At 44.8% G+C, this 27,630-nt stretch overlaps 1 protein-coding gene and 2 long non-coding RNA genes across 4 annotated transcripts in view; 2 read left to right on the top strand and 1 right to left on the bottom strand.

The window, feature by feature from the left end:
* LOC125940359 (zinc finger protein 782-like) overlaps window positions 1–27,630 on the top strand; it is a 161,315-nt gene that overhangs the window by 59,226 nt on the left and 74,459 nt on the right. The gene's annotated exons all lie outside the window — the stretch shown is intronic.
* On the top strand, window positions 1,649–13,979 carry LOC125940361 (uncharacterized). Its single transcript, XR_007463583.1, has 3 exons — window positions 1,649–1,662; window positions 1,999–2,045; window positions 13,891–13,979. It is a non-coding gene; the product is annotated as an uncharacterized LOC125940361 (long non-coding RNA).
* Window positions 2,469–27,630, bottom strand: part of LOC125940360 (uncharacterized) — a 66,783-nt gene continuing 41,621 nt past the window's right edge. The window contains exon 3 of the long non-coding RNA XR_007463582.1: window positions 2,469–2,527. This is a non-coding gene — a long non-coding RNA (uncharacterized LOC125940360). The remainder of the gene's footprint in view (window positions 2,528–27,630) is intronic.

The raw sequence follows: 27,630 nt of genomic DNA, 5'->3' as shown, positions 1-27,630 counted from the left end.
AGAAAGTAGTCAAAGTACGCACGGTATATGTACAAGCGTCACGGCATTGCATCTTTTGCCAAAAGAAATGACTTTCCCAAGTCCACATGCTGCGCATCAGTGCCAAGTTATGCACGCTTCTCGTTTCTTCTTGCTTTTCATGTTTCCTGTTTTTTCGTCCCCCCAACCCCAGTTTATATGTACCGGTTATTTCTTTTATAAAATAGTTGCAAGTAAGCACTTGTCTATGTCTGATTTTCCTATTCGCTGTGTCAAATTCGCACTTCAACTCTACTTATACAAAAAGTTCACATCTTACTCTGCGACCAGTCAAAAAGTCAAATGCACCATTCACGTGCACTTGTGGTGCCAAGGTGCCTATTAAGGTCACACTTATGTGCAAGTTTTGAGTGTATAAGTGGCACTGAAATGGCCTCTCGCTTAAGAGGAAGCTTTAGCTCGGGTGCCTCTATCTATATGTAAAAGGAGAATCCATTTTTCTCGGCAACCACTGCACCAAATTTGACTAGGTTTGTTGCATTAAAAAGAACTTAAATTCTAGTGACTGTTGGTTTCGAATTTTTTTTCATGTCATCAATGTTTTATTAAATATTGGCAAAAATTGCAAATTTTCAAAATACTAAACTAATAAGTTTACAACTTGGTAACTCATTCATGAAAAGTGATATCACAATTCTGTGAATTGCATCTAATAGCTCTAAAGTGGACAAAATTGATATGTTACACATGAATCTCAAAGAATGCAGTAATATGGAAATACAGATTTTGCAGTACCCTTGTACCCTAACGTAACGAATTCATGTAAGATATAAATTGACATATCAAGTTTCTCCGCTTTGAATTATCTAACAGATGCTGTTTACAGAACTGCGACACCTATTCTAGATGCAGAGCTATTATTTTAAAAACGTTGTGCTTTTATTTTTTTTTTCACTTTTGAAATTTTGAAAATTACTTTTAATAAATTGGCACCCTAAGTAGAAATCCCGCTTCCAACAGCCACTAAAATTTACCTTTCTCTCTCAAATGTAACAAACTTAATTAAAATCGGTCCATGAATTATCACAGAAAAGCGTCTCTGCATTTTATATGTATAGATATGAATAGGCGGCATCATAGTAGGGCCCAAGCTTAAGCTTCCTCTTAAGTGGATTGTGCATGTGTCAATTCAGTACAAACTTCCACAAGAACCTCCGAGTACATGACGAGCACTGAAACGGCCTCTCGCCGAGTGGATGCACAGGTTATACTTCAGTCAGAACTTCTGTAAGGATTGCTGATGGCATGCAGGGCATTGAACTGGCCTCGCGCTTGTGTGGATACGCAAGTGTCGGTTCAGCACAGACTTCCATGACAAGTAGTAAGGACATTAGGGCACTGAAACGGCCTGTCATTTTAGTGGAAGTTCAGGTGAACCTTCAATGTGGACTTTTGTGAGAAGCTTTGAGGGCATAAAGAGCACTGAAATGGCATCTCGCCTGTGTGGGTGCGCAGGTGTCGGTTCAGAGAACTCTTTTGTGATAAGCTCTGAGGGCATGAAGGGCACTCAAACGGCCTCTCGCCTGTGTGTATGCGCACGTGATTCTGCAGTGTGTACTTGCGTGCGAAACTCCGAGGACAAGAAGGGCATTGAAATGGCATCTCGCCTGTGTGGGTGCGGAGGTGAAGGTTCAGAGAACTCTTTTGTGAGAAGCTCTGAGGGCACGAAAGGCACTGAAATGGCCTCTCACCAGTGTGGATGTGGAGGTGTTGCTTCAGATTACCCTTTTGTGAGAAGCTCTGAGGGCACGAAGGGCACTGAAACGGCCTCTCGCCTGTGTGGGTGCAGAAGTGTTCGTTCAGAGAACTCTTTCGTGAGAAGCTTTGAGGGCATGAAGGGCACTGAAATGGCCTCTCACCAGTGTGGATGTGCAGGTGTTGCTTCAGATTAACCTTTCGTGAGAAGCTTTGAGGGCATGAAGAGCACTGAAACGGCCTCTCGCTTGTGTGGGTGCGCAGGTGTCGGTTCAGAGAACTCTTTTGTGATAATATCTGAGGGCATGATGGTCACTCAAACGGCCTCTCACCTGTGTGTATGCGCACGTGATTCTGCAGTGTGTACTTGCGTGCGAAACTCCGAGGGCAGGGCGCACAAACGGTCTCTTGCCTGTGTGGGTACGCAGGTATCAATTCAGACAACCCTTTTGGGAGGAGCTCTGAGGGCATAACTGGCAATGAAATCTCATCTTACCTGTGTCGATGCACAGGTGTTGTTTCAGATTAACTTTTTGTTAGAAGCTCTGGAGGTACGACGGGCACTCAAATGTATTTTTGCCTGCATGAATGCGCAGGTTTTGCTTCAGCTTGAACATTTGCTAAAAGCTCTGAGGGCATAAATAGAATTCAAGTAAATGCTGACATGTATAGATCCTGGTGTGCACCTCAGATCACAGTTTATCCGTCTCACATGCACAGTTGTTAAGTGGTGGTGGTATCCTTGATGTAACTGCACCACCCGCATTTGCTGGACAGCTGGAATGCCTGGATGCTGCACCAAGAAAACAGAACAGGTGGCATGAGTAATGCTTTCCATTTAAAATCAAGAATGTAATTACAAAATGCCAAAGAAATGAAAGAACATAGATACTAGTGCTAAAGATCAGCTTTTTCTTATGATTCAATTAGCCTTGGCAGTGATTTAAGGTCGAGTCAGGGCAGAGCACGCCAACATTTTGATTTGCACAATACATTTTTATGACTGCTCAATGACCAAGTTTGTCAAAACTGCACATATATTTGCCTAAAACATATTTAACTGCGATTCATAGTGGGAAGACTAGGTGCATAGTATTAGTGCAAGCAGCCATTGTAGTCAAGTGCGACCGCCCCAACAGTCGGAAATACCGTCATAGGCCTGATGAGCAAATTAGGAGCCGCACTTTGTCACGAACTAGGATTCACCGTATTATGTGTCGTATAAAGTTACACTTCAGAAATTTATTTACAAATACAGCAGACTCACTTGAGTGCAAGCAGAAATGAATACACAGAAAATGCAAATATCAAGTAACGAAAAACAAAAACATTCAAAAATAAAATTATAGCCAAACAATATAAATCGCAAATATCACCAGATATATCAACTTTCAACAATGTTCTTGTGCAATTCATTCCCCATTCTTTGTTATGGAAAAAAAATTGCTCTGTAAATATCATTCATAGCACGTAGATCCTGTATAGTTCGTCTTTGTTTTTCACAAACGTTCGTGCGAGAAGCAAGACACAGATAAGCAGGACACAGATAAACATTGGACTTTGTAGTATTTGAATACAAGAGGTGTAGTCTGTCTGGCGCATTTTGACTGCAGGTGTTCAAGGTGAAGAGTACTGAGCATCTGCGACACACTTTCAATTTTTCTGTAGCAATTGCAGATGAATCTAACTGCTATTTGCTCTACTCAATCTAATTAACATTTTGTTGGCATACAGATCCCATAAGGGTGACAAATATTCAAGGCGAGGTTTCACAGCGTAGTGAAAGCTGCTTTACCTGTATAGGGGCTCCAGACAATTTTTGACAATGGTCCACAAAGTTCTGACAATGCTCTCGCAAATGTTTTCAATATGCTCATTCCACCTCACGTGTTCCATTAGAGTTACCGCGAGGTACTAATAGGTAGAATCATCATTAGGTAGCATTGTCAATGAAATATGGAAAGTGTAAAGCTGTCGTCTTTTTGCTTATGTTCATAACAGAGCCCTTATCAATGTTCAAGTTCATTTCCCACTCCTCATAACAGTGGCAAACCTAGTTTTATCGGCCTGTGATTTAACTACTGTGTACAATACACAATCATTCACGAAAAGATTTATTTCAAATCAGAATCAACTACCTTTGCTATGTCATTGACAAATATTAGGAACAGAATGGCTCCCGAGAATGATCCCCGAGTGATGTGAGCTAATGAGCTGAGTGACAGTAAACAAGCCTACCATAAAACCATGCGGAACTTCAGACAGCAAGCTGCCTTCATCTAGGTATTGATTAAGGTGCCGACAGACATCAAAATGACAGACCATTATCAAAATGGGGTGTTCAAAGTAGAATACCAAAAAAAATGCTCTGCTGCATCAGCATAAGCCCCCGAGTCAATAACATAGCTGCTGGCATCACAAACATATACACATCAACGTTCCCGTTTCCATGACCATACAACGTCAATTTATTTTCTTGTAATACAGGATGCAACATAACATGGTTCCTCAGATGACGAAAGGAACAATTCCAAGATGCAGTTTTAAACTAAAGCTGATAACATTTTGTCAGTCTTGCTGTAATACTGGGGGGGTCGAAATAACCGAAGCGGCATGCTTTCACATCCAAACTAAAGGAGTTTTCATTCCATAGCAACATATTCTTTCTTGCTGGGGCTTTCGAGCACTTTCAAACTAAGCAGAAAGTTGAATAATTCTGGTTCAATTTAGTAGTTACTGTAGTGCTATGGATGTTATCTCTGTTTTTCAATAATTGATGTTGTAGCGAAGATAGATGCTAGTGGGTCTAGCTCCAGGGCGAGCAGACGCTAGTAGGTCCAGCGCTGCTCGGAAGTGATAGTCTCAAGGTCAATTGAAGAAAGAGCGAGCTGGGATAGTGAGAAGCAGGCATTGTCCTAAGGCAAGGGAGAGCGTGATAGGGCATCGGCATCGAATGTTGGCGTCCGTTGCGGTACAGCACGCGGATATCGTAGCCCTGCAGGCGAAGTGCCTGGCGGGCAAGACGACCTGAAGGATCCTTCAATGATGACAGCCAACATAGTGCATGGTGGTCTGTGACGATATCAAATGGGCGGCCATACAAATAAGGCCGGAACTTAGTAAGAGCCCAGATGATCGCCAGACATTCGTTTTCCGTGACACAGTAATCCATCGCGGCTTTCGTAAGGGTGCGACTGGCATAGGCCACGACATATTAGGAAAGCCAGGTTTGCGCTACGCAAGGACAGCGCCGAGGCCAACACCGCTGGCCTCTGTGTGTACCTCTGTAGGGGCCGTCGGACCAGGAATGGAATGGACCAGGAATGACGGGGTCTGTTGCTTCCAAGGAGCTTCGTCAGAGGTGATATAATGGCAACGAAATTTCGAATGAAGCATCGGAAGTAGGAACAGAAACCTACAAAACTTCGCAGTTCTTTCATGGACGTAGGTTTAAGGAATTCGGTGACGGCACGAAGCTTGGCTGGATCAGGGAGAATTCCATCCTTGGAAACGACGTAACCCAGTATCATCACCTGCCGCGCTGCAAATCAGCACTTTCAAAACCTACCAGCGCCTCCGACAACGCTACTACTGGTGAAGAATGTGCAACTATGTTGAAAAGTTGAGTCGCTCATGCCCCGACTGCCAGTGCCGGAAATCTTCACCCCAGCTGTCGCCAGCTGGTCTGCAGCCTCTACCCTGCCCTACCCGGCCGTTCGGGCACTTTGGAATTGATTTGTATGGGCCACTTCCCTTGACGTTGGCTAGCAACCGCTGGGCCATAGTAGCTGTAGATCACCTCACAAGACACGCCGAAACCGCCGCTCTCTCAGCAAATACAGCGCACAATGTTGCCTCATTCCTGCTTTGCCGATCCATCCTGCGGCATGGTCCAGCCCAGGAATTGCTCAGTGATCGCAGACGTGTCTTCCTGTCGCAAGTGGTTGAAGCCATTCTTAAAAAGTGCCACATTATTCACCACACAACTACGGCTTACCACCCCCAAACCAATGGCCTCAGAGAACGCTTCAACCGCACGCTCGGCGACATGCTTTCAATGTATGTCGCCTCTGACCACACGAACTGGGATGCCATTCTGCCCTTCGTCACCTACGCGTACAACACCGCTACTCAGAGCACCACCGGCTTTTTGCCCGTTTTCTTGCTGTACGGTCAGCAACCGTCTCACACCATCCAACAATTTTACCTTACCGGCCAGATGCATTCGAGGGCTCGCCTATTTCTGCCACAGCAAGGCATGCTGAAGAATGCTGCGACCTCGCACGTGCCTTTACTTCCAACAACCAAGAGCGCCAGAAGAGCACTCGCGGTGATTCCACTTTCGGGGTCACCTTACTTCCTGGCGCACTTGTGTGGCTCTCTGTCCCGTTCACCACCTGGCTTTCTCATCGAAACTACTCCCGAAGTATGAAAGGCCCTTACCGCTTCACGGACGCGCATTTCCCGTGAATTACGTCATCGAACCAGTTGAACCGTCTTCGGACCAGCGCCGTCGTGGATGAGACATTCTCCATGTCGACCGCCTCAAGCTATACGATTCTGTCATCCTGACGAGCTGCTAGGTTGCCGGATGGCTCCCTTATCACTCCCGGGGTAATTGTTGCGAAGAGAGACGCTAGTGGGTCCAGCTCTAGTGCGACCAAACACTAGTGGGTCCAGCGCTTTGGCTCGGCAGCGGCGCTCGTGCTTGAAAACCGTGTCTCGTTTTGATTGTCACCGCTGTGCTGCTCCGAACTCTAATAAAGCCCTTTACAGTGTTTATGGTGTTCGAATTTTGGCGAGAGAAGTTTGCTTTAGGAAGCTGAAAACAGTTATGGTGGACTAACATGTTAAAAGAGAATGGAATGTCGGTAAGTACCTTTCAAGTGTTGTTTTCTTTTCCAGGCCAAATATGCACGCAACTGTCAAGCGCGTGTGTACTGCGCCCCATTGACGAGTGCGAGTGCTTATAGCTCACAGAAATTTTTTATTTGTGCGAGAACTTGTGGGACATGGCTGAATCCTATGCCTGACGCAGTGAATACTTCTTGCTGGCTTCTCATGTAATAGTTCAATGTTTCTTGTTTGATTCGCATGCAGCATTCAGTTGCATTGTTTAGTTGTTTAGCCCACTGTAACACAATATTCTTTTTCCAGCAGGTGCCAGTTGTCCAATGCCTCAAAATCTGCAGGAAGCCTTCTAAAATGGCAAGTGCAAGAAAAAGCAGCATTTCCTTGCTGCCAACCACCTCTCAAGCTCTTATACTAGCTTGTAAGAATGCAACCAGAGAAACTGTACCGCAAAGTGGTTAGTTTCGCAAACAATGAAATCAATGAAAGCTTTGATAAAGAATTGAAGCAAGTTCTCCACCACACCAGCTCCAACATCTAGTAGGAGGTTAATTTGAGGAGACCCGGTAAAAGGTAAATGAAGCGGGGCACAGCGAATAGTGGTGTCAAGTTTTGATCATACATGTGCACAATTTACGTCGTCCACACTGCCGTCTTTACTGTCATCAGAGCCGAGACAGAAAACCCAGGACTGAACAGAGTCGGTTGAGGCCAGTATGAAATCCTTTCCACTTGAGGAAGAAGTTACAGCAAGTCTACCATTTCTTTTTGCATTAAAACAACATGCTCCAAAACCGACGCTTCCTGCGGGGGATGTCATTTTGACGTTGAGCATATCCGGTGCAACAACAAATGTTTGCTGGATGCCGCACGCCGTCAAACGTTCTTTCCTAGAACTGCAGTGCAATGAACGAGCCAGAGCCATCTCCAGGACTCCATTCTCAGGCCAAGCATTTCTGGAAGAGCTGAAGTCATTCTCCGTATCATCTGCAAGTAAACCCTTTACGAGCTGTGCTCCTCTTTCGTATGAAAGGAGTTAAACGTCAATCGAGCAGTTTGCAGACAAAGCTTCCAGTGCTACTGGTTGGTGGCTAGATGGCAGGTTTTGTTTATGCTTTATTTCAGAATGGAAACAATTATTACTCTATTCCAGCACTCATGAAACTGCTCAGAGGTCTACATTTTTTTAGAGTTCCAGGAGTATAGTAAGAGTGTTGTCTGGGAGCATCGTTGACGACATTGTGCATTCCTTCTGGGCCAAGCACCATCCTTTAAAATTTTTAATGGTGCCTGGCGCTTGCCTACTGTGAATTTATATTTGTATTTGGCATTCAAGGTCTTTGTGTTGCAAGTTTTTCCCTTCATTGAAGGCTTTTTCGATATAAAGTTCACTCGCGAGTGGTGTTCAAGGTACCGTGCTGGGTCCTCTTCTCTTCCTTATTTATATTGATAAATCAATAAATATTACTTCATGCGTGAGACTTTTCGCAGACAATTGCGTCATTTAAAGAAAAAACTTGCAAGCCCTACCTAAACAAGTATCTTTCAGTCCTACTTTAAAAACATTTCCTCTCGGTGTGATCCTTGGTTAATAAAATGAAATACTAATAAATACATGGCCATGAGAGTTAGAAATGTAACTTTCATGGCCCCCTGAAACGTTTACTTATTTCTTTATTGGCAGCCCCTTAACTTTCGTGAGTATGTGTAAATATCGAGGTGTGGACATTCTTAACGACTTTTCCTGGCAAACGCACATCAGTCACATTACTAACTATGCCAACAGTACTCTTGGTTTTCGCCATTGCAACATTACCTTGCCCTTGTGTCGATAAAATTGTTATTGTAGAAAACCCTTGTGCATTCCAAACATGAGTACGCCTGACCTGTTGGATATCTGCATACTAACTTGCTTTCCACTGCTGTTGAAAAAGTTCAAAACCATTCAACACATTTTATAATTTCAAATTATTCGCGGACAGCTAGTATTACATTGCTAAAGAAAACATTCATCCTTCCTGACCGTGGTGTGCAGTGTCGTGCTTCTCGTTTATGTACACTTCACAAACTCTATAATCAGAACCCTAAACAGTGCATCCTAGAGTGCAGCTTTTAGCCACCTGTTCCTTTGGTGAGTGCCGGCGTAAGCGAGCAAACGAGCGCAGCGGGGGATGACCACAAACCACCCAATTGCAAAAATATAAAACACAAGGTGCTACAAGTGTGGAAAGGTGACGTACCTAGCGAGCTGCTGTCTTTCAAACACTGACAAGGCAAGAAACCAGTCAGGTCAGGTGAACAATCTCGGACCAGGTAACAATCAAACCAAGTAACTTGTAACCTTATCACAGTAACCTTAAAGGTGAATAGAGCATCACTGCAGATAGTTACACTCTGGTTCCACCGGTCTCCATCATCTCGGAAGACACATAAACTCAACCAGCGTTCGCTACCCTGGCTATTGCCAACAGACAAGCTGAAGTTCATCCGTGGGGCCGTCCCTCTGCTTGGTTGCCTAAGAGTGCAAGTATGCCTAGGTGAGATTAAACTAAAATTAAATTAAATTAGCTAATCTTGACCTTCCCACCACTGCTCCCCGGAGTGAAGAAAGCCTACCTCCATGGGCTTGGGAGGAGCACTAGAGGAGTTGGGAGCCGGAGAAGGTGGCTGTCTTTCTGGCACCGTTTCTGTTAAATATTTCCTGTTCCATGCCATACATAAGTGTACGTACGTAGAGCGTTGCTCTAGGAGGTGGAGGACTGCGCCGGGTCATCAAGGCCATACTGACATCTCCCATCGACTCGAGATAGCGCACACCAGCACCAGTGAGCTGCATCGCTATAGTCCACAACTGCCAATGATGCATGTCTTCTATACACTGTCAGGAATTATGTTTTCTTGAACTTCAAGCTAGATTACGTTCTCTCTCTCTTTTTTTTCTGTCATACATCATCCAGAGTAGGCTGCATATGGACCTGCTGCAGGTACGGCACTTGTGAATGCATTTGCACAGTTGTCCAAGTTGTATTCATCTTTTCAGCACTTGAGGATAAGCAAAAGCTAATCGCCAGAGCCGAAAGTGCTGCAACCGCGGCTGGGGCCCTGGACTGAAGGCTCAACCCGCCACGGAGATCGATGCTTCTTCGTGCCCCCTTCAAAATAAAGTTTTGTCGCTCTCTCTCAGCACTTTGCACATGCAAGTTTTCCATGGTAGGAATGGGAGCTATGCCCATGTTGTTGACTTTTGAACCATCTTGTGTTCAAAATGATGGGCCTGACTCGACAGCCGAGGAAAGCTACGGGGACTTTCTTATATAATATGCAAAGACTTTCGGTTAAGGTGAGGACTAGATGGTGGGTTTTTATCTCCTTTGCTTACCATTTTTATTTTATGCACCCAACTGCAGTGACCACTTGGTCAAGCAGGGCATCTAGAATGGCTGTCTCTTTCTCAGTTAATATATCTATTTCCAAGTCAACACCTCCAATAATGTATAGGCTGCAGCGCAGTGTAATCTTCACTGCCTGAACAAGAATTAAATTTACATTTCGGTGAGTTTTGCGATTTTTGAGTGAATTTCAACCAGCGTGTCCTCGATGCGTGTTTTCTGGCTTTGTAGTCGCGATCAACAGCACGCTTAATGCGTCTTGCTATGGCAAAGACAGATTTCATGGTGCAAAGTAGGAGTGTTCTCTACTTTTGAAGTTCTTCGATGCAACCCCTCTTCAGGGACCCACAATTTTTTTTAAGTTGGAAGCATTAATCACACCATATATACGATTTTAAAGGTTCTGCAAGAAAGTCAGCCGAGGTTCACCTGTAGCCTCGGCAAGGAGCTCTCGGCCTAACTGACAAGACCAGTCGGCCAAGAATTGACAAAGGCATCTAACGCCAACGTTTGCAGCTTCTAACTCTTAATCATTCCATCTATCATCCTGGCCCAGATTATGGCTTTGGAGTAGGAGCTCACGGTCAGTGGTGGCATCAAAAACTTGCACACCTTGACAACTCAAGGTACCCATTCGAAGCTATAGTTCAGCAATTGACATTTTAGGTATTTTTGATCTTTTCAGTGTCATTAAATCACCGGTACATTTCTGTATTTCTGTCCCACCATGTCACTGACATACACATACGATCTACACTCTCAAGTCAGACGTGAGCAGCAACACGAAGTTGGCAAGATCGGAGGTAGTTCTGCCATCTCTTGAATGTTTATAGATGCATGTTTTTAATCTCTACAGGCTTTCTCAGATCGGGTTTTTGCCAGCACGCTGTAGAACATGCTCCTTTCAAGGGCTTGGTTGCGCTGTGCGATGTGCCCCTCTAAAATGGAAGGGGTGGCTCCCAGACCGCGGCAATTGCCCGTTAAATGTTCACGCTGTAGCACAAGGACGCCACTTTTGTTTGTTTCACATTACATCTATCATACAGTTATGCAAGGGTCTTTTTTTTACCCCGACACAGCGATGCTATTGAAGAAGCGTGCGTGTCGGAATAAGACACAAGGAGGAGACAGAAAATGAAAATAGGAGTGTGAGGACCACACGAAGAGTGCACTTGCCATTATCGATGTCATTTCTTTCCTTCCGAATTATCAGTCATTCTCATTGCTTTTTATTATCCGAGGAAACAACATACAAAGAGTTAAAGATGCACAAAAATTAAAGGTCCTTTCATCCATGAGAACAAGGTTTTAACATTAGGCAATTTTCAAGGTTCTTAAAGGTATGCATAGACCTTTACCAGAAAAAATAATTCCAGTGCGTTCCTTATCGGTGAAACCATAGTCGAACCATACTATGAATCAAAAAAGCACATGAATAACAGTTCTTTCACAATAATTTCAATTGCTGAGAAAAATGTCATAACTGCATTAATTAAATGCTAATTAATTTAAACATTACATGCTATTAGTACAAGCATTCAAATCTCAACTGTCAACAATATTCCATTCACAATTTTATTTGTTGCACTTAAACGAACTTACATTAGTGATTTTATAATAAGCAGTGAAACACTTGACTGCAGGAAAGAGGCGATTTTATGCGAGATAATGAAAAGCTTAAACATCATAATAATGAAAAATGAAAGGACCTCAAATGACTCATACATGTATGGTACTACAGGCGGTAAAAATATGACTCTAACAGAACGTGCTCAGCAATGATTGGGAGCAGGCTTTTTGGTAATCCATGACTAGAGTTGAGGTGTGAAATTGACACAGTGGACAGGGAACCAGACATAGACAACCGCTAACTACAAACGTTAAGTTAAATAACATATTACATATATATGTATATTACACTGAGAATGCATGAAAAAACGAACCCCGTGCATTTTGATTTTTCTGCTTCAATGATTTCTCATGTGCACTAGCTTGGGAACCTGTACTTTACCGAGCTTTTTTAAAGTCAAGTTTTCGAGCATAGACAGCAGTATGTGCCATGTGCAACCGGCATTGTTTACTGTATTCTTCTCATGTCGCAAGTTGTACATACGCCAGAAAGGGCACTGCCTAAGCGTGAGCTCGCACAAACATGCGAATATCATCAAAAAATAAACTGCATCTGATTGCCAGCTGGCAGCCAACTGCCATCGCATGCTAGTGCAAATCCGACTTTCAAGAAAGCTGGGTAATGTACAGGTGCCCAAGCCAGTGCACACAAGAAATATTTGAAGCAGAAAGTAGTCAAAGTACGCACGGTATATGTACAAGCGTCACATCGTTGTATCTTTTGCCAAAGGAAATGACTTTCCCAAGTGCACATGCTGCGCATCAGTGCCAAGTTATGCACACTTCTCGTTTCTTCTTGCTTTTCATGTTTTCTGTTTTTTCGTGCAACCCCAGTGAATATGTACCTGTGATTTCTTTTATTAAATGGTTGCAAGTAAGCACTTGTCTATGTCCGATTTTCCTATTCGCTGTGTCAAATTCGCGCTTCAGCTCTACTTATAGAAAAAGTTCACATCGTACTCTGCGACCAGTCAAAACGTCGAACGCACCATTCGCGTGCATTTGTGGTGGCAAGGTGCCTATTAAGGTCACATTTATGTGCAAATTTCGAGTGTATAAATGGCACTGAAATGGCCTCTCGCTTAAGAGGAAGCTTTAGCTCGGGTGCTCCTATCGAATACATGTAAAAGGAGAATCCATTTTTTCGGCAACTACTGCACCAAATTTGACTAGGTTTGTTGCATTTAAAAGAACTTGAATTCTAGTGATTGTTGGTTTCGAATTTTTTATTTAGGTCATCAATGTTTTATTAAACCATGGCAAAAGTTGCAAATTTTCAGAAAACTAAACTATCAAGTTTACAACTTGGTAACTCAGCCATGAAAAGTGATATCACAATTCTGTGAATTGCATCTAATATTACATCTAAAGCGGACAAAATTGATATGTTACACATGAATCTCAAATAATGGAGCATATGGAAATACAGATCATGCAGTACCCTCGTACACAACGTAACGAATTCACGTAAGATATAAATTGACATATCGAATTTGTCGGCTTTGAATGATCTAATGGATGTTGTTTACAGAACTGCGACACCTATTCTAGATGCAGAGCTATTAATTTATAAACGTTGTGCCTTTATTTTTTTTACTTTCGAATTTTTGAAAATTCTCTAATAAATTCGCACCCTAAATCGAACTTCTGCTTCCAACAGCCACTAGAATTTACCTTTCTCTCTCAAAGGTAACAAATTTCATTAAAATCGGTCCAGGAATTATCCCCAGAAAAGCGTTTCTGCATTTTATATGTATAGATATGAATAGGCGCATCATAGTAGGGCCCAAGCTTAAGCTTCCTCTTAAGTGGATTGTGCATGTGTCAATTCAGTACAAACTTCCACAAGAACCTCCGAGGACATGACGAGCACTGAAACGGCCTCTCGCCGAGTGGATGCACAGGTTATACTTCAGTCAGAACTTCTGTAAGGATTGCTGATGGCATGCAGGGCATTGAACTGGCCTCGCGCTTGTGTGGATACGCAAGTGTCGGTTCAGCACAGACTTCCATGACAAGTAGTAAGGACATTAGGGCACTGAAACGGCCTGTCATTTTAGTGGAAGTTCAGGTGAACCTTCAATGTGGGCTTTTGTGAGAAGCTTTGAGGGCATAAAGAGCACTGAAATGGCATCTCGCTTGTGTGGATGCGCAAGTGTCGGTTCAGAGAACTCTTTGTAAGAAGCTCCTGAGGGCATGAAGGACACTCAAACTGCCTCTCGCCTGTGTGCTATGTGCACGTGATTCTGCAGTGTGCACTTGTTTGCAAAACTCCGAGGGCACAAAGGGCATCGAAATGGCATCTCGCCTGTGTGGGTGCGGAGGTGTTGATTCAGAGTACTCTTTCGTGAGAAGCTTTGAGGGCATGAAGGGCACTGAAATGGCCTCTCACCAGTGTGGATGTGCAGGTGTTGCTTCAGATTAACCTTTTGTGAGAAGCTTTTAGGGCATGAAGGGCACTTAAATGGCCTCTCGCCTGTGTGGATGCGCACGTGAATCTGCAGTGTGGACTTGTGCGAGAAGCTCCGAGGGCACGAAGGGCATTGAAATGGCATCTCGCCCGTGTGGTTGTACAGGCGTTTGTTCAGAGTACTCCTTTGTGAAAAGCTCAGAGGGCATGCAAGCCACTGAAATGGCCTCTCGCCTGTGTCGGTGCGCAGGTGTTGGTTCAGAGTACTCTTATGTCAGAAGCTTTGAAGGCATGAAGGGCGCACAAACGGTCTCTTGCCTGTGTGGGTACGCAGGTATCGATTCAGACAACCCTTTTGGGAGGAGCTCTGAGGGCATAACTGGCAATGAAATCTCATCTTACCTGTGTGGATGCACAGGTGTTGTTTCAGATTAACTTTTTGTTAGAAGCTCTGGAGGTACGACGGGCACTCAAATGTATTTTTGCCTGCATGAATGCGCAGGTTTTGCTTCAGCTTGAACATTTGCTAAAAGCTCTGAGGGCATAAATAGAATTCAAGTAAATGCTGACATGTATAGATCCTGGTGTGCACCTCAGATCACAGTTTATCCGTCTCACATGCACAGTCGTTAAGTGGTGGCGGTATTCTTGGTGTAACTGCACCATCCGCATTTGCTGGACAGCTGGAATGCCTCAATGCTGCACCAAGAAAACAAAACAAGTTACCTGAGTAATGCTTTTCATTTCAAAACAAAAATGTCATTACAAAATGCCAAAGAAATGAAAGAACATAAATGCTAGTGCTAAAGATCACCTTTTTCTTGATTCTGTAAGTCATGACAGTGATTTCAGATCAAATCAGAGCATAGCAGGAAAACCATTTTGATTGGTACACTATATTTTTATGACTGCTCAATGACAAAGTTTGTGAAAATTGCACATATCTTCGCCTCAAATATTTTGAACTGTAAATCATAGTGAAAAGACTTGGAGCATAATATTAGTGCAAGCAGCCATCGCAGTCAAGTGCGACCACCCTAACAGTGAGAAATACCGTAATAGGCCTGAAGAGCAAATTAGGAGCAACACTTTGTCTCGAACTAGAATTCACCATATTGTGCGTCGTTGTAGACAGTTACACTTTGGAAATTTATTTATAAATAGAGCAGACTCACTTGAGTGCAAGCAGGAATGAATACACATAAAATGAAAATATCAAGTAACGAAAAACAAAAACATTCAAAATTAAAATTATAGCCAAACAATATAAATCACAAATATCACCACATATCAACTTTCAACAATGTTCTTGCACAATTCATTCCCATTCTTTGTTATGGAAGAAAAATAGCTCTGTAAATATCATTCATGGCACGTAGATCCTGTATCATTCGTCTTTGGTGTTCACGAATGTTCGCGCGAGAAGCAGGACACAGATAAAGTGATTTCTTAACGTTGAACTTTATAGTATTTAAATACAGGAGTTATAGTCTGCCTGGCGCATTTTGACTGCAGGTGTTCAAGGTGAAGAGTACTCGGTATCTGCGACACACTTTGTTTTTCTGTAGCAATGGCAGATGAATCTAACTGCTATTTGCTCTACTCAATCTAATTTATCAACATTTTGATGGCATACAGGTCCCATAAAGGTGACACATATTCAAGGCGAGGTGTGACAGCATAGTGAAAGCTGCTTTACCTGTATAGGAGCTCCAGACAATTTTTGACAATGGTCCACAAAGTTCTGACAATGCTTTCGCAAATGTTTTCAATATGCTCATTCCACCTCACGTGTACCATTAGAGTTACTCCGCAGGTACTAATAGGTAGAGTCATCATTAGGTAGTATTGCCAATGAAATATGGAAAGTGTAAAGCTGTGTTTTTTTTGCTTATGTTCATATCAGAGCACTTATTAAAGTTTAAGTTCATTTCCCACTCTTCATACCAGTGGCAAACCTAGTTTTATCGGCCTGTGATTTAACTACTGTGTACAATACACAATCATTCACGAAAAGATTTTATTTCAAATCGGAATCAACTACTTTTGCTATGTGATTGACATATATTAAGAACAGAATGGCTCCTGAGAATGATCCCCGAGTGATGTGAGCTAAAGAGCTGAGTGACAGTAAACAAGCCTACCATAAAACCATGCTGAACTTTAGACAGCAAGCTGCCTTCATCTAGGTATTGTTTATAGTGCCGACAGACATCAAAATTACAGACCATTATCAAAATGGTGGCAGCAAGGACTGTTAGGTGTTCACAGTGGAATACCAAAAAAAAATACTCTGCTGCATCAGCATAAGCCTCTGAGTCAATAACACAGCTGCCGGCATCACAAACATATACACATCAACGTTCCCCTTTCCATGACCCTACAATGGCAATTTATATTCTTTAATACAGCATGCAACACAACATGGTTCCTCAGATGGCGAAAGGAACACTTCCACGATGCAGTTTTAAACTAAAGCTGATAACATTTTGCCAGTCTTGCTGTAATATTGGGGGGGGGGGGGTCGAAATAACCGAAGCGGCATGCTTTCATGTCCGAACTAAGGGAGTTTTCGTTCCATAGGAACATACTGTAACATTTGGTGGAGCTGTGCTGGGTAACCCCCACAACCTACGGCGGAGCCATCAGCACAAGAACTACACCGAAGCCGTCGCCTCGCCGGACTTTCGCCGTCACGCTCAATCATGGCCACCGAGCAACACACCCTCACCAGCAGTGCCCCAGCGAGCCCAGTCACTATCCAGCACTACCGAGAGCCACGCACGTTCTCGGCGAAGGCAAAGGAAGATGTGGATGAGTGGCTAACCCATTACAAAAGGGTAAGCCAATACAATATTTGGAATGCTGCCAATCAGCTTAGGAACGTTGTTTTCTTCTTGGCCGGCACGGCGTTGGCATGGTACGACAACCACGCGGACATGCTAACTACGTGGACGCGCTTCGTTGTGGAGATCAAGAAATGTTTCGGCGACTCGGACACAAAGAAGAAACGTGCGGAATTCACATTAGCCCAGAGAGCTCAAGTGCCTGGCGAGACTTGCACTACGTATATTGAAGAGATTTTGAAGCTGTGCCGAACCGTCAACCCTCAAATGACAGAGGAAGATAAAGTGGGGCACCTCTTAAAAGGAATAGCAGAAGACGTGTACAACTTCCTCATTGGTAAAGAGAACTTAAGCACCGTATCAGAACTGATACGGCACTGCCGTGCGTTCGAGGCGCTGAAGACTCGCCGAATTACACCAAAGTTTGGACGGCTGGCCAACGTAACGACCGTAGGGAGTATTGAGACGAGTCCTCCGCACCCAGAGCTTTCGTCCGCCATCCGCCAGATAGTCCGCGAGGAGCTCCAGCGACATGAAGAACAGGCACGTTATGCGGCGCCACCATTGCAGCTTCCCCGTTTTCCGAGACACTCTTTGGGAACCCCCTTCAGCTACCTGGAACCACTCGGTGAACGTTGCGGATCTTAACGGCTCCAGGGACGAACCGAATTACGACACGACCGAACCACCATGCAATGATTCGCCCCCTCAACGTTTTGATGCACGCCCACGCAACTTTCGTCCACGAAGACTTGCCGCTACCTACGACTTTCAAGAGGAAGAGCCTCGTTACCCTCAACCGATGTCTTCGGCAGAATACTTGAATCCGCGTCCCGAAGTTCGCCGTTTGCCAGTGTGTTACTTCTGCGGCGTGCCTGGCCACATAGCTAGGTACTGTAGCCGACGCCGAGCATCGAACTACGGACCGTCAGCGCCGACTATGCGGCCTAGCGGCCGTACACTGCATACTCAGTGGCCAGGAGACTCCACTTCAGGAAGCCACTTCCGAGAGGACCGACGCACTGCCCAGGAGACCTACGTTGGAGAAGCAAGAACCCGCAACCGCTATCACTCCCCTGCCTCCGACCGTACTTTGACGCCACCACCAGCCTTCCGAGCCTCCCGATCACCATGCCCACGGCCGCGATTCACGTCACCGTCGCCTCGGCGCCATTTCGTGTCGCCCCCGCCGGGAAACTAGCCAGCACGGCCGATGGAGGTGCGGTCGCTGGACAATGTGCGCTGCTGACTCAACTGCCTCCAACTATTTTCATGCTTAAAAATAAGGTTCATGTACTGATTGATGGGGTGTCTACAATGGCTTTAGTCGACACGGGAGCAACTGTCTCGGTCATGAGTGTGCGGTTTAAAGGCCTTCTGGGACGCAAGGTTATGTTTCGTTGGGACCAGTGCACAAGTTTCCGTGGAGTCAGTGGTGAATCATTATACCCAGTTGGTGTGTGTCATGTGGACGTGTCTTTGGGTGGGAGAGTTTTTAATGCCGAGTTTACTGTTCTTCCTCGCTCCTCGCATGACGTGATTTTGGGGATTGATTTTTTGCAATTGTGTGGTGCCAATGTTGACTGCCGAACGAGAGAACTCAGTGTCGACACTGGTGCTTCACCTGTGCTCTTTGAAGGTGCAGCTTGCCCAGAGAGTGTGTTTTGCGTGTCTGATGATACAGTTGTGCCCGCCTTATCCGCGATGCGTATTGCCGTCGCCTGTTCATCGCCAACTCCTATCTTGTTCGATGCGGCAGTGGAACCTTTACATCGAAACTGCCTGAAGAAAAACGTGTTAGTTCTGCACTGCGTGGTCTCAGTGACCAATGGCTGCGCGGGGCTGTGGGCGCTAAACTGTTCGACTGAAGCGGCAGTGCTACTACCTCAAGGCCTAAAGATTGCCACGTTTCAGGAAGACTCGATTATATCCGTAGCAGTACTTACAGAGCGACCCGATGGAGGAGCAACCAGTGTCTCGAGCCCCGGGAGCTCGAAGATACTTTCCATAATTGATAAATCACTCAGTGACCACGAGCGTCGAGTGTTGATGGACCTACTTACGAAACACACCTCGGTATTCGACTTTGCGCAGCACGATGGCCCGCCATCGATTCCTGCGTCCATTCTTGCTGAGGCTTTCCAGCACTTTCAAACTAAGCAGAAAGTTCAATAACCCTGGTTCAATTTAGGAGTTACTACAGTACTATGGATGTTATCTCTGTTTTTCAATAATTGATGTTGTAGCGAAGATAGATGCTAGTGGGTCTAGCTCCAGGGCGAGCAGACGCTAGTAGGTCCGGCACTGCTCGGAAGTGATAGTCTCAAGGTCAATTGAAGAAAGAGCGAGCTGGGATAGTGAGAAGCAGGCATTGTCCTAAGGCAAGGGAGAGCGTGATAGGGCATCGGCATCGAATGTTGGCGTCCGTTGCGGTACAGCACGCGGATATCGTAGCCCTGCAGGCGAAGTGCCTGGCGGGCAAGACGACCTGAAGGATCCTTCAATGATGACAGCCAACATAGTGCATGGTGGTCTGTGACGATATCAAATGGGCGGCCATACAAATAAGGCCGGAACTTAGTAAGAGCCCAGATGATCGCCAGACATTCGTTTTCCGTGACACAGTAATCCGTCGCGGCTTTCGTAAGGGTGCGACTGGCATAGGCCACGACATATTAGGAAAGCCAGGTTTGCGCTACGCAAGGACAGCGCCGAGGCCAACACCGCTGGCCTCTGTGTGTACCTCTGTAGGGGCCGTCGGACCAGGAATGGAATGGACCAGGAATGACGGGGTCTGTTGCTTCCAAGGAGCTTCGTCAGAGGTGATATAATGGCAACGAAACTTCGAATGAAGCATCGGAAGTAGGAACAGAAACCTACAAAACTTCGCAGTTCTTTGATGGACGTAGGTTTAAGGGCGAGACGACCTGAAGGATCCTTCAATGATGACAGCCAACATAGTGCATGGTGGTCTGTGACGATATCAAATGGGCGGCCATACAAATAATGCCGGAACTTAGTAAGAGCCCAGATGATCGCCAGACATTCGTTTTCCGTGACACAGTAATCCGTCGCGGCTTTCGTAAGGGTGCGACTGGCATAGGCCACGACATATTAGGAAAGCCAGGTTTGCGCTACGCAAGGACAGCGCCGAGGCCAACACCGCTGGCCTCTGTGTGTACCTCTGTAGGGGCCGTCGGACCAGGAATGGAATGGACCAGGAATGACGGGGTCTGTTGCTTCCAAGGAGCTTCGTCAGAGGTGATATAATGGCAACGAAATTTCGAATGAAGCATCGGAAGTAGGAACAGAAACCTACAAAACTTCGCAGTTCTTTGATGGACGTAGGTTTAAGGAATTCGGTGACGGCACGAAGCTTGGCTGGATCAGGGAGAATTCCATCCTTGGAAACGACGTAACCCAGTATCATCACCTGCCGCGCTGCAAATCAGCACTTTCAAAACCTACCAGCGCCTCCGACAACGCTACTACTGGTGAAGAATGTACAACTATGTTGAAAAGTTGAGTCGCTCATGCCCCGACTGCCACTGCCGGAAATCTTCACCCCAGCTGTCGCCAGCTGGTCTGCAGCCTCTACCCTGCCCTACCCGGCCGTTTGGGCACTTTGGAATTGATTTGTATGGGCCACTTCCCTTGACGTTGGCTAGCAACCGCTGGGCCATAGTAGCTGTAGATCACCTCACAAGACACGCCGAAACCGCCGCTCTCTCAGCAAATACAGCGCACAATGTTGCTCTGCTTGCCGATCCATCCTGCGGCATGGTCCAGCCCAGGAATCGCTCAGTGATCGCAGACGTGTCTTCCTGTCGCAAGTGGTTGAAGCCATTCTTAAAAAGTGCCACATTATTCACCACACAACTACGGCTTACCACCCCCAAACCAATGGCCTCAGAGAACGCTTCAACCGCACGCTCGGCGACATGCTTTCAATGTATGTCGCCTCTGACCACACGAACTGGGATGCCATTCTGCCCTTCGTCACTTACGCGTACAACACCGCTACTCAGAGCACCACCGGCTTTTTGCCCGTTTTCTTGCTGTACGGTCGGCAACCGTCTCACACCATCCAACAATTTTACCTTACCGGCCAGATGCATTCGAGGGCTCGCCTATTTCTGCCACAGCAAGGCATGCTGAAGAATGCTGCGACCTCGCACGTGCCTTTACTTCCAACAACCAAGAGCGCCAGAAGAGCACTCGCGGTGATTCCACTTTCGGGGTCACCTTACTTCCTGGCGCACTTGTGTGGCTCTCTGTCCCGTTCACCACCTGGCTTCTCATCGAAACTACTCCCGAAGTATGAAAGGCCCTTACCGCTTCACGGACGCACATTTCCCGTGAATTACGTCATCGAACCAGTTGAACCGTCTTCGGACCAGCGCCGTCGTGGATGAGACATTCTCCATGTCGACCGCCTCAAGCTATACTACGATTCTGTCATCCTGACGAGCTGCTAGGTTGCCGGACTGGCTCCCTTATCACTCCCGGGGTAATTGTTGCGAAGAGAGACGCTAGTGGGTCCAGCTCTAGTGCGACCAAACACTAGTGGGTCCAGCGCTTTGGCTCGGCAGCGGCGCTCGTGCTTGAAAACCGTGTCTCGTTTTGATTGTCACCGCTGTGCTGCTCCGAACTCTAATAAAGCCCTTTACAGTGTTTATGGTGTTCGAATTTTGGCGAGAGAAGTTTGCTTTAGGAAGCTGAAAACAGTTATGGTGGACTAACATGTTAAAAGAGAATGGAATGTCGGTAAGTACCTTTCAAGTGTTGTTTTGTTTTCCAGGCCAAATATGCACGCAACTGTCAAGCGCGTGTGTACTGCGCCCCATTGACGAGTGCGAGTGCTTATAGCTCACAGAAATTTTTTATTTGTGCGAGAACTAGTGGGACATGGCTGAATCCTATGCCTGACGCAGTGAATACTTCTTGCTGGCTTCTCATGTAATAGTTCAATGTTTCTTGTTTGATTCGCATGCAGCATTCAGTTGCATTGTTTAGTTGTTTAGCCCACTGTAACACAATATTCCTTTTCCAGCAGGTGCCAGTTGTCCAATGCCTCAAAATCTGCAGGAAGCCTTCTAAAATGGCAAGTGCAAGAAAAAGCAGCATTTCCTTGCTGCCAACCACCTCTCAAGCTCTTATACTAGCTTGTAAGAATGCAACCAGAGAAACTGTACCGCAAAGTGGTTAGTTTCGCAAACAATGAAATCAATGAAAGCTTTGATAAAGAATAGAAGCAAGTTCTCCACCACACCAGCTCCAACATCTAGTAGGAGGTTAATTTGAGGAGACCCGGTAAAAGGTAAATGAAGCGGGGCACAGCGAATAGTGGTGTCAAGTTTTGATCATACATGTGCACAATTTACGTCGTCCACACTGCCGTCTTTACTGTTATCAGAGCCGAGACAGAAAACCCAGGACTGAACAGAGTCGGTTGAGGCCAGTATGAAATCCTTTCCACTTGAGGAAGAAGTTACAGCAAGTCTACCATTTCTTTTTGCATTAAAACAACATGCTCCAAAACCGACGCTTCCTGCGGGGGATGTCATTTTGACGTTGAGCATATCCGGTGCAACAACAAATGTTTGCTGGTTGCCGCACGCCGTCAAACGTTCTTTCCTAGAACTGCAGTGCAATGAACGAGCCAGAGCCATCTCCAGGACTCCATTCTCAGGCCAAGCATTTCTGGAAGAGCTGAAGTCATTCTCCGTATCATCTGCAAGTAAACCCTTTACGAGCTGTGCTCCTCTTTCGTATGAAAGGAGTTAAACGTCAATCGAGCAGTTTGCAGACAAAGCTTCCAGTGCTACTGGTTGGTGGCTAGATGGCAGGTTTTGTTTATGCTTTATTTCAGAATGGAAACAATTATTACTCTATTCCAGCACTCATGAAATTGCTCAGAGGTCTACATTTTTTTAGAGTTCCAGGAGTATAGTAAGAGTGTTGTCTGGGAGCATCGTTGACGACATTGTGCATTCCTTCTGGGCCAAGCACCATCCTTTAAAATTTTTAATGGTGCCTGGCGCTTGCCTACTGTGAATTTATATTTGTATTTGGCATTCAAGGTCTTTGTGTTGCAAGTTTTTCCCTTCATTGAAGGCTTTTTCGATATAAAGTTCACTCGCGAGTGGTGTTCAAGGTACCGTGCTGGGTCCTCTTCTCTTCCTTATTTATATTGATAAATCAATAAATATTACTTCATGCGTGAGACTTTTCGCAGACAATTGCGTCATTTAAAGAAAAAACTTGCAAGCCCTACCTAAACAAGTATCTTTCAGTCCTACTTTAAAAACATTTCCTCTCGGTGTGATCCTTGGTTAATAAAATGAAATACTAATAAATACATGGCCATGAGAGTTAGAAATGTAACTTTCATGGCCCCCTGAAACGTTTACTTATTTCTTTATTGGCAGCCCCTTAACTTTCGTGAGTATGTGTAAATATCGAGGTGTGGACATTCTTAACGACTTTTCCTGGCAAACGCATATCAGTCACATTACTATGCCAACAGTACTCTTGGTTTTCGCCATTGCAACATTACCTTGCCCTTGTGTCGATAAAATTGTTATTGTAGAAAACCCTTGTGCATTCCAAACATGAGTACGCCTGACCTGTTGGATATCTGCATACTAACTTGCTTTCCACTGCTGTTGAAAAAGTTCAAAACCATTCAACACATTTTATAATTTCAAATTATTCGCGGACAGCTAGTATTACATTGCTAAAGAAAACATTCATCCTTCCTGACCGTGGTGTGCAGTGTCGTGCTTCTCGTTTATGTACACTTCACAAACTCTATAATCAGAACCCTAAACAGTGCATCCTAGAGTGCAGCTTTTAGCCACCTGTTCCTTTGGTGAGTGCCGGCGTAAGCGAGCAAACGAGCGCAGCGGGGGATGACCACAAACCACCCAATTGCAAAAATATAAAACACAAGGTGCTACAAGTGTGGAAAGGTGACGTACCTAGCGAGCTGCTGTCTTTCAAACACTGACAAGGCAAGAAACCAGTCAGGTCAGGTGAACAATCTCGGACCAGGTAACAATCAAACCAAGTAACTTGTAACCTTATCACAGTAACCTTAAAGGTGAATAGAGCATCACTGCAGATAGTTACACTCTGGTTCCACCGGTCTCCATCATCTCGGAAGACACATAAACTCAACCAGCGTTCGCTACCCTGGCTGATGCCAACAGACAAGCTGAAGTTCATCCGTGGGGCCGTCCCTCTGCTTGGTTGCCTAAGAGTGCAAGTATGCCTAGGTGAGATTAAACTAAAATTAAATTAAATTAGCTAATCTTGACCTTCCCACCACTGCTCCCAGGAGTGAAGAAAGCCTACCTCCATGGGCTTGGGAGGAGCACTAGAGGAGTTGGGAGCCGGAGAAGATGGCTGTCTTTCTGGCACCGTTTCTGTTAAATATTTCCTGTTCCATGCCATACATAAGTGTACGTACGTAGAGCGTTGCTCTAGGAGGTGGAGGACTGCGCCGGGTCATCAAGGCCATACTGACATCTCCCATCGACTCGAGATAGCGCACACCAGCACCAGTGAGCTGCATTGCTATAGTTCACAACTGCAAATGATGCATGTCTTCTATACACTGTCAGGAATTATGTTTTCTTGAACTTCAAGCTAGATTACGTTCTCTCTCTCTCTTTTTTCTGTTATATATCCAGATTAGGCTTCATATGGACCGCTGCGGGTACAGCACTCTGTGAATGCATTTGCACAGTTGTCCAAGTTGTATTCATATTTTCAGCACTTGAGGATCAGCGAAAGGTAATTGCCAAAGACGAAAGTGCTGCAACCGTGGCTGGGGCCCAGGACTGAAGGCTCCACCCACCACGGACAAGTTTTGTCGCTCTCTCTCAGCACTTTGCACATGCAAGTTTTCCATGGTAGGAATGGGAGCTATGCCCATGTTGTTGACTTTTGAATCATCTTCTTGTGTTCAAAATGATGGGCCTGACTCGACAGCCGAGGAAAGCTACAGGGACTTTCTTATATAATATGCAAACACATTCGGTTAAGGTGAGGACTAGATGGCGGGTTTTTATCACCTTTGCTTGCGATTTTTATTGTTATGCACCCAACTACAGCGACCACTTGGTCAAGCAGGGCATCTAGAATGACTGTCTCTTTCTCATTTATCATATCTATATTCAAGTCGACACCTCCAATAATGCATAGGCTGCAGCGCAGTGTAATTTTCACTGCCTGAACAAAGATTAAATTTACAATGCGGCGAGTTTTGCAATTTTTGTTTGAGTGAATTTCAACCAGCATGTCCTCGATGCGTGTTTTCTGGCTTTGCAGTCGCGATCAACGGCACTCTTAATACGTCTTGCTATGGCAAAGACAGATTTCATGGTGCAAAGTAGGAGTGTTCTCTACTTTTGAAGTTCTTCGATGCAACCCCTCTTCAGGGACCCACAATTTTTTTTAAGTTGGAAGCATTATTCACACCATATATACGATTTTAAAGGTTCTGCAAGAAAGTCGGCCGAGGTTCACCTGTAGCCTCGGCAAGGAGCTCTCGGCCTAACTGACAAGACCAGTCGGCCAAGAATTGACAAAGGCATCTAACGCCAACGTTTGCAGCTTCTAACTCTTAATCATTCCATCTATCATCCTGGCCCAGATTATGGCTTTGGAGTAGGAGCTCACGGTCAGTGGTGGCATCAAAAACTTGCACACCTTGACAACTCAAGGTACCCGTTCGAAGCTATAGTTCAGCAATTGACATTTTAGGTATTTTTGATCTTTTCAGTGTCATTAAATCACCGGTACATTTCTGTATTTCTGTCCCACCATGTCACTGACATACACATACGATCTACACTCTCAAGTCAGACGTGAGCAGCAACACGAAGTTGGCAAGATCGGAGGTAGTTCTGCCATCTCTTGAATGTTTATAGATGCATGTTTTTAATCTCTACAGGCTTTCTCAGATCGGGTTTTTGCCAGCACGCTGTAGAACATGCTCCTTTCAAGGGCTTGGTTGCGCTGTGCGATGTGCCCCTCTAAAATGGAAGGGGTGGCTCCCAGACCGCGGCAATTGCCCGTTAAATGTTCACGCTGTAGCACAAGGACGCCACTTTTGTTTGTTTCACATTACATCTATCATACAGTTATGCAAGGGTCTTTTTTTTACCCCGACACAGCGATGCTATTGAAGAAGCGTGCGTGTCGGAATAAGACACAAGGAGGAGACAGAAAATGAAAATAGGAGTGTGAGGACCACACGAAGAGTGCACTTGCCATTATCGATGTCATTTCTTTCCTTCCGAATTATCAGTCATTCTCATTGCTTTTTATTATCCGAGGAAACAACATACAAAGAGTTAAAGATGCACAAAAATTAAAGGTCCTTTCATCCATGAGAACAAGGTTTTAACATTAGGCAATTTTCAAGGTTCTTAAAGGTATGCATAGACCTTTACCAGAAAAAATAATTCCAGTGCGTTCCTTATCGGTGAAACCATAGTCGAACCATACTATGAATCAAAAAAGCACATGAATAACAGTTCTTTCACAATAATTTCAATTGCTGAGAAAAATGTCATAACTGCATTAATTAAATGCTAATTAATTTAAACATTACATGCTATTAGTACAAGCATTCAAATCTCAACTGTCAACAATATCCATTCACAATTTTATTTGTTGCACTTAAACGAACTTACATTAGTGATTTTATAATAAGCAGTGAAACACTTGACTGCAGGAAAGAGGCGATTTTATGCGAGATAATGAAAAGCTTAAACATCATAATAATGAAAAATGAAAGGACCTCAAATGACTCATACATGTATGGTACTACAGGCGGTAAAAATATGACTCTAACAGAACGTGCTCAGCAATGATTGGGAGCAGGCTTTTTGGTAATCCATGACTAGAGTTGAGGTGTGAAATTGACACAGTGGACAGGGAACCAGACATAGACAACCGCTAACTACAAACGTTAAGTGAAATAACATATTACATATATATGTATATTACACTGAGAATGCATGAAAAAACGAACCCCGTGCATTTTGATTTTTCTGCTTCAATGATTTCTCATGTGCACTAGCTTGGGAACCTGTACTTTACCGAGCTTTTTTAAAAGTCAAGTTTTCGAGCATAGACAGCAGTATGTGCCATGTGCAACCGGCATTGTTTACTGTATTCTTCTCATGTCGCAAGTTGTACATACGCCAGAAAGGGCACTGCCTAAGCGTGAGCTCGCACAAACATGCGAATATCATCAAAAAATAAACTGCATCTGATTGCCAGCTGGCAGCCAACTGCCATCGCATGCTAGTGCAAATCCGACTTTCAAGAAAGCTGGGTAATGTACAGGTGCCCAAGCCAGTGCACACAAGAAATATTTGAAGCAGAAAGTAGTCAAAGTACGCACGGTATATGTACAAGCGTCACATCGTAGTATCTTTTGCCAAAGGAAATGACTTTCCCAAGTGCACATGCTGCGCATCAGTGCCAAGTTATGCACACTTCTCGTTTCTTCTTGCTTTTCATGTTTTCTGTTTTTTCGTGCAACCCCAGTGAATATGTACCTGTGATTTCTTTTATTAAATGGTTGCAAGTAAGCACTTGTCTATGTCCGATTTTCCTATTCGCTGTGTCAAATTCGCGCTTCAGCTCTACTTATAGAAAAAGTTCACATCTTACTCTGCGACCAGTCAAAACGTCGAACGCACCATTCGCGTGCATTTGTGGTGGCAAGGTGCCTATTAAGGTCACATTT

This window comes from Dermacentor silvarum, chromosome 9, assembly GCF_013339745.2.
Source record: "Dermacentor silvarum isolate Dsil-2018 chromosome 9, BIME_Dsil_1.4, whole genome shotgun sequence".
Lineage (NCBI taxonomy): Eukaryota > Metazoa > Arthropoda > Arachnida > Ixodida > Ixodidae > Dermacentor > Dermacentor silvarum.
This window is presented reverse-complemented; position numbering and strand designations above follow the sequence as displayed.